This window comes from Schistocerca gregaria, unplaced genomic scaffold (genome assembly GCF_023897955.1).
Source record: "Schistocerca gregaria isolate iqSchGreg1 unplaced genomic scaffold, iqSchGreg1.2 ptg001327l, whole genome shotgun sequence".
NCBI lineage: Eukaryota > Metazoa > Arthropoda > Insecta > Orthoptera > Acrididae > Schistocerca > Schistocerca gregaria.
Genome location: NW_026062636.1, coordinates 17,501 through 25,000, shown reverse-complemented (window position 1 = coordinate 25,000; position 7,500 = coordinate 17,501). Strand labels below are relative to the sequence as shown.

General features: G+C 51.5%; 3 non-coding genes across 3 annotated transcripts in view; all 3 read left to right on the top strand.

Moving 5' to 3' along the window:
- Positions 1 to 4,544: 4,544 nt before the first annotated feature.
- LOC126330661 (small subunit ribosomal RNA) lies at positions 4,545 to 6,437 on the top strand. The gene has a single exon (XR_007563088.1). It is a non-coding gene; the product is annotated as a small subunit ribosomal RNA (ribosomal RNA).
- Positions 6,438 to 6,799: 362 nt separating this feature from the next.
- On the top strand, positions 6,800 to 6,954 carry LOC126330668 (5.8S ribosomal RNA). The gene has a single exon (XR_007563095.1). It is a non-coding gene; the product is annotated as a 5.8S ribosomal RNA (ribosomal RNA).
- Positions 6,955 to 7,142: 188 nt separating this feature from the next.
- LOC126330674 (large subunit ribosomal RNA) overlaps positions 7,143 to 7,500 on the top strand; it is a 4,222-nt gene continuing 3,864 nt past the window's right edge. The window contains exon 1 of the ribosomal RNA XR_007563100.1: positions 7,143 to 7,500. This exon is cut by the window's right edge and continues 3,864 nt beyond it. This is a non-coding gene — a ribosomal RNA (large subunit ribosomal RNA).

Below are 7,500 nucleotides of genomic sequence, written 5' to 3'. Positions count from 1 at the left end.
TGTGGCTGTACCAGTTTATCGCTTAACCTAACTGTGGCTGTACCAGTTTATCGCTTAACCTAACTGTGGCTGTACCAGTTTATCGCTTAACCTAACTGTGGCTGTACCAGTTTATCGCTTAACCTAACTGTGGCTGTACCAGTTTATCGCTTAACCTAACTGTGGCTGTACCAGTTTATCGCTTAACCTAACTGTGGCTGTACCAGTTTATCGCTTAACCTAACTGTGGCTGTACCAGTTTATCGCTTAACCTAACTGTGGCTGTACCAGTTTATCGCTTAACCTAACTGTGGCTGTACCAGTTTATCGCTTAACCTAACTGTGGCTGTACCAGATTATCGCTTAACCTAACTGTGGCTGTACCAGATTATCGCTTAAACCTAACTGTGGCTGTACCAGATTATCGCTTAACCTAACTGTGGCTGTACCAGATTATCGCTTAACCTAACTGTGGCTGTACCAGATTATCGCTTAACCTAACTCAATTTGTCCCTTAACCTAACTCAATTTGTCCCTTAACCTAACTCAATTTGTCCCTTAACCTAACTCAATTTGTCCCTTAACCTAACTCAATTTGTCCCTTAACCTAACTCAATTTGTCCCTTAACCTAACTCAATTTGTCCCTTAACCTAACTCAATTTGTCCCTTAACCTAACTCAATTTGTCCCTTAACCTAACTCAATTTGTCCCTTAACCTAACTCAATTTGTCCCTTAACCTAACTCAATTTGTCCCTTAACCTAACTCAAGTTGTCCCTTAACCTAACTCAAGTTGTCCCTTAACCTAACTCAAGTTGTCCCTTAACCTAACTCAAGTTGTCCCTTAACCTAACTCAAGTTGTCCCTTAACCTAACTCAAGTTGTCCCTTAACCTAACTCAAGTTGTCCCTTAACCTAACTCAAGTTGTCCCTTAACCTAACTCAAGTTGTCCCTTAACCTAACTCAAGTTGTCCCTTAACCTAACTCAAGTTGTCCCTTAACCTAACTCAAGTTGTCCCTTAACCTAACTCAAGTTGTCCCTTAACCTAACTCAAGTTGTCCCTTAACCTAACTCAATTTGTCCCTTAACCTAACCCACGTTGTCCCTTAACCTAACTCAAGTTGTCCCTTAACCTAACTCAATTTGTCCCTTAACCTAACTCAATTTGTCCCTTAACCTAACTCAATTTGTCCCTTAACCTAACTCAATTTGTCCCTTAACCTAACTCAAGTTGTCCCTTAACCTAACTCAAGTTGTCCCTTAACCTAACTCAAGTTGTCCCTTAACCTAACTCAAGTTGTCCCTTAACCTAACTCAAGTTGTCCCTTAACCTAACTCAAGTTGTCCCTTAACCTAACTCAAGTTGTCCCTTAACCTAACTCAAGTTGTCCCTTAACCTAACTCAAGTTGTCCCTTAACCTAACTCAAGTTGTCCCTTAACCTAACTCAAGTTGTCCCTTAACCTAACTCAATTTGTCCCTTAACCTAACTCAAGTTGTCCCTTAACCTAACTCAAGTTGTCCCTTAACCTAACTCAATTTGTCCCTTAACCTAACTCAATTTGTCCCTTAACCTAACTCAAGTTGTCCCTTAACCTAACTCAAGTTGTCCCTTAACCTAACTCAAGTTGTCCCTTAACCTAACTCAAGTTGTCCCTTAACCTAACTCAAGTTGTCCCTTAACCTAACTCAAGTTGTCCCTTAACCTAACTCAAGTTGTCCCTTAACCTAACTCAAGTTGTCCCTTAACCTAACTCAAGTTGTCCCTTAACCTAACTCAAGTTGTCCCTTAACCTAACTCAAGTTGTCCCTTAACCTAACTCAAGTTGTCCCTTAACCTAACTCAAGTTGTCCCTTAACCTAACTCAAGTTGTCCCTTAACCTAACTCAAGTTGTCCCTTAACCTAACTCAATTTGTCCCTTAACCTAACTCAATTTGTCCCTTAACCTAACTCAATTTGTCCCTTAACCTAACTCAAGTTGTCCCTTAACCTAACTCAATTTGTCCCTTAACCTAACTCAATTTGTCCCTTAACCTAACTCAATTTGTCCCTTAACCTAACTCAAGTTGTCCCTTAACCTAACTCAAGTTGTCCCTTAACCTAACCCACGTTGTCCCTTAACCTAACCCACGTTGTCCCTTAACCTAACCGACGTTGTCCCTTAACCTAACCGACGTTGTCCCTTAACCTAACCGACGTTGTCCCTTAACCTAACCGACGTTGTCCCTTAACCTAACCGACGTTGTCCCTTAACCTAACCCACGTTGTCCCTTAACCTAACCCACGTTGTCCCTTAACCTAACCCACGTTGTCCCTTAACCTAACCCACGTTGTCCCTTAACCTAACCCACGTTGTCCCTTAACCTAACCCACGTTGTCCCTTAACCTAACCCACGTTGTCCCTTAACCTAACCCACGTTGTCCCTTAACCTAACCCACGTTGTCCCTTAACCTAACCCACGTTGTCCCTTAACCTAACCCACGTTGTCCCTTAACCTAACCCACGTTGTCCCTTAACCTAACCCACGTTGTCCCTTAACCTAACCCACGTTGTCCCTTAACCTAACCCACGTTGTCCCTTAACCTAACCCACGTTGTCCCTTAACCTAACCCACGTTGTCCCTTAACCTAACCCACGTTGTCCCTTAACCTAACCCACGTTGTCCCTTAACCTAACCCACGTTGTCCCTTAACCTAACCCACGTTGTCCCTTAACCTAACCCACGTTGTCCCTTTGCCTAACATAGTTCACTGCTCGGAATCTCTGGTGTCGTTGTTATCCTCATGTAGATGTCTTGCGAGTGTTGCTTACTTTCCACATATTCCTGCTATCCACTGTCAATTGTACTGCAATAGGACTATATCGCCGACCCCCCCCCTCCCCCCCCCTCTGTCCCCCTCTGTCCCCCTCTTTGTGTCTCTGTCCTCTCAAGCTGGTCGGTCTGGCGTTTGAGTGTTAAATGAGCCTCGCAGCTGTTCAGTTGCATTCAGATGTCGACGCCCTCAGTGTACGTCGTGGTATGGTCTGTGTCCATTGTCCGCTGATGTCGTACGCGTAACCCACACGCTGTACCGATCATCGGTCGTTACGTACAGAGTGAAGTAGTGTGATACGTGTGACCGTACGCTGGCTGTGCCCAACGGTGTCGAATCTCAATTTCCATATGTTGTGCTTGATGCTACTTGTCTCGTCTCCCAATAACAGCTAGGTTGCACTGTGGTACGCCGTAGAGGCGTGTGGGAGGAACGTACGAACGCATTGTATGTCACCCTGGGTCGCTGGGGGTGGTGGTGCGGTGAGTCAGGTCAGGTCAGGTCAGCGTGAGCCGTCTGATGTAGTGACGCGTGTATTCCGACTTTGTCGTATTGCCTCACACAAAGTGCTACCCTGGTGGACCGCGTTCCATATCTGGGACATGCCGCAGATGCCGGTTGACAGTGGATCGCGGAAGGTACATCGCATACGTGCGCGGGCCACCTTCCACGTGTTCTCTTCTGCACATGTCGCAGTGTGTATGTGGTCTGATGTAGCGTGTCGTGACACATGACATCCTGGCATGCAAGAATTGTTGAATTCGCAAATGTAGGTGGACATCTACGTTTACTGCCCAAGATACGCAAATGAACTGGAAATCCGTTGTTGAGCGGTTGTTCACGCTGGAGGTGAATCTGTGATGGCGACGATCGGTACAGCTATTAACCGGTTGTTTCAGCGGTACCCGCCACATCCACACGCGTGACTAGGCCCATGTGGGTATGAAGCGATACGCGGCGGTGGCTTGGTGGGACTGTTCCCGGCCGGTGAAGGGGGGCCGCCCGGCGTGTTGGCCGCGCGCTGCGTGGGCGCACGCGCAACAGGCGGCTGGTGGGGGGCGCCGAGTGGCAGGAGCGCCAGCCGACGGGCCCGGCAGGCGGCGCAGCTACGCTGCGGCGCACCCTGCACGCGGCGCCTGGCGGCCAAAGTTGGTTCAGCCGAGCCCGGTGCGAAGCGCGGTGGACATCTGCAGTGTGCTGGTCTGATTGAGGACTGTGTGCGTTGAGGATGCGCCGCCGCCTGGCACTCGGCGCCGCGACGCCGTCTGCTGCTCGGTCGCCCCAGCGGTTCTCGCAGGTGGTTTGTATCGCAGTTGTGCGGACGTGTTGGCGCGTGCGCTGTGCTGGGAGAGTTCGCTTCTGCACCCAAGTGGGGCTTTGCCCTTGTGTGGCGCTGGCGTTGGAGCTGCCGGTCACCATAGGTGGCGCGTGTTGTCTCCCGCCGGCAATGCCACGACAGCACGCTCCCGGGCCTCTGTCGGCAGCGGCAAGCTCAGTTGGGAGCAAGGGTGTTCGCACTAAAACCGTCTACTCGCCTAACTCCGGGCGATTGCGCCTCTCTCGAAACCGACCAAGTACCTAGGACGGCGCTGCGCGCCGCCGGGACCTGAGAGGGTTTCGAGGTGTATCGTGCAGGGGAGCTCGGCCTCCTCCTGTTTGCAGAATAATTGAGCGGACGCTTGCGTGTTCGCGCGGGCCCCCGGGACACACTCCCGGGCGGCCGGCTGCTCAGCTCTAGTTGACGCAGCTCCCTGGTTGATCCTGCCAGTAGTCATATGCTTGTCTCAAAGATTAAGCCATGCATGTCTCAGTACAAGCCGCATTAAGGTGAAACCGCGAATGGCTCATTAAATCAGTTATGGTTCCTTAGATCGTACCCACGTTACTTGGATAACTGTGGTAATTCTAGAGCTAATACATGCAAACAGAGTCCCGACCAGAGATGGAAGGGACGCTTTTATTAGATCAAAACCAATCGGATTGGCTTGTCTGGTCCGTTTGCCTTGGTGACTCTGAATAACTTTGGGCTGATCGCACGGTCCTCGTACCGGCGACGCATCTTTCAAATGTCTGCCTTATCAACTGTCGATGGTAGGTTCTGCGCCTACCATGGTTGTAACGGGTAACGGGGAATCAGGGTTCGATTCCGGAGAGGGAGCCTGAGAAACGGCTACCACATCCAAGGAAGGCAGCAGGCGCGCAAATTACCCACTCCCGGCACGGGGAGGTAGTGACGAAAAATAACGATACGGGACTCATCCGAGGCCCCGTAATCGGAATGAGTACACTTTAAATCCTTTAACGAGTATCTATTGGAGGGCAAGTCTGGTGCCAGCAGCCGCGGTAATTCCAGCTCCAATAGCGTATATTAAAGTTGTTGCGGTTAAAAAGCTCGTAGTTGGATTTGTGTCCCACGCTGTTGGTTCACCGCCCGTCGGTGTTTAACTGGCATGTATCGTGGGACGTCCTGCCGGTGGGGCGAGCCGAAGGGGTGCTTTCGCGTCCCGAGGCGGACCCCGTTTAAATCCTACCAGGGTGCTCTTTGTTGAGTGTCTCGGTGGGCCGGCACGTTTACTTTGAACAAATTAGAGTGCTTAAAGCAGGCAAGCCCGCCTGAATACTGTGTGCATGGAATAATGGAATAGGACCTCGGTTCTATTTTGTTGGTTTTCGGAACCCGAGGTAATGATTAATAGGGACAGGCGGGGGCATTCGTATTGCGACGTTAGAGGTGAAATTCTTGGATCGTCGCAAGACGAACAGAAGCGAAAGCATTTGCCAAGTATGTTTTCATTAATCAAGAACGAAAGTTAGAGGTTCGAAGGCGATCAGATACCGCCCTAGTTCTAACCATAAACGATGCCAGCCAGCGATCCGCCGCAGTTCCTCCGATGACTCGGCGGGCAGCCTCCGGGAAACCAAAGCTTTTGGGTTCCGGGGGAAGTATGGTTGCAAAGCTGAAACTTAAAGGAATTGACGGAAGGGCACCACCAGGAGTGGAGCCTGCGGCTTAATTTGACTCAACACGGGAAACCTCACCAGGCCCGGACACCGGAAGGATTGACAGATTGATAGCTCTTTCTTGATTCGGTGGGTGGTGGTGCATGGCCGTTCTTAGTTGGTGGAGCGATTTGTCTGGTTAATTCCGATAACGAACGAGACTCTAGCCTGCTAACTAGTCGCGTGACATCCTTCGTGCTGTCAGCGATTACTTTTCTTCTTAGAGGGACAGGCGGCTTCTAGCCGCACGAGATTGAGCAATAACAGGTCTGTGATGCCCTTAGATGTTCTGGGCCGCACGCGCGCTACACTGAAGGAATCAGCGTGTCTTCCTAGGCCGAAAGGTCGGGGTAACCCGCTGAACCTCCTTCGTGCTAGGGATTGGGGCTTGCAATTGTTCCCCATGAACGAGGAATTCCCAGTAAGCGCGAGTCATAAGCTCGCGTTGATTACGTCCCTGCCCTTTGTACACACCGCCCGTCGCTACTACCGATTGAATGATTTAGTGAGGTCTTCGGACTGGTACGCGGCATCGACTCTGTCGTTGCCGATGCTACCGGAAAGATGACCAAACTTGATCATTTAGAGGAAGTAAAAGTCGTAACAAGGTTTCCGTAGGTGAACCTGCGGAAGGATCATTACCGACTAGACTGCATGTCTTTCGATGTGCGTGTCGTGTCGCGCAACACGCTACCTGTACGGCAGTGGCCGTGCGCCGCGTGCGGAACCACGCGTGCCTCTCAAAACTAGCGGAAGTGTTGTTGTTGTGTGGTACGAGCGCTGAAGCTCTGGAGCGGCTGGCCTGCGGTACCTGGCGCCTGGCGCCGGTTTTGAATGACGTTCGCCCGAGTGCCTGTCCGCTCCGGTGTGGAGCCGTACGACGCCCATCGGCTGTGAGGCCGTTGGACACAAAAAAAATAGTGGAACAGGGGCCGTCAGACGCCTCAGTCCCGCAAATGCTACTGTCTTGAAAGAGACAGTGGGAGACTGAAAAGGAAAAGATCACCCAGGACGGTGGATCACTCGGCTCGTGGGTCGATGAAGAACGCAGCAAATTGCGCGTCGACATGTGAACTGCAGGACACATGAACATCGACGTTTCGAACGCACATTGCGGTCCATGGATTCCGTTCCCGGGCCACGTCTGGCTGAGGGTCGGCTACGTATACTGAAGCGCGCGGCGTTTGTCCCGCTTCGGAGACGTGGGAGTGTCGTGGTCGCCTGTGTGGCCGGCCGCGTCTCCTTAAACGTGCGATGCGCGCCTGTCGCCTGGCGGTTCGCATACCGGTACTTTCTCGGTAGCGTGCACAGCCGGCTGGCGGTGTGGCGTGCGACACCTCGTACAACGACCTCAGAGCAGGCGAGACTACCCGCTGAATTTAAGCATATTACTAAGCGGAGGAAAAGAAACTAACAAGGATTCCCCCAGTAGCGGCGAGCGAACAGGGAAGAGTCCAGCACCGAACCCCGCAGGCTGCCGCCTGTCGTGGCATGTGGTGTTTGGGAGGGTCCACTACCCCGACGCCTCGCGCCGAGCCCAAGTCCAACTTGAATGAGGCCACGGCCCGTAGAGGGTGCCAGGCCCGTAGCGGCCGGTGCGAGCGTCGGCGGGACCTCTCCTTCGAGTCGGGTTGCTTGAGAGTGCAGCTCCAAGTGGGTGGTAAACTCCATCTGAGACTAAATATGACCACGAGACCGATAGCG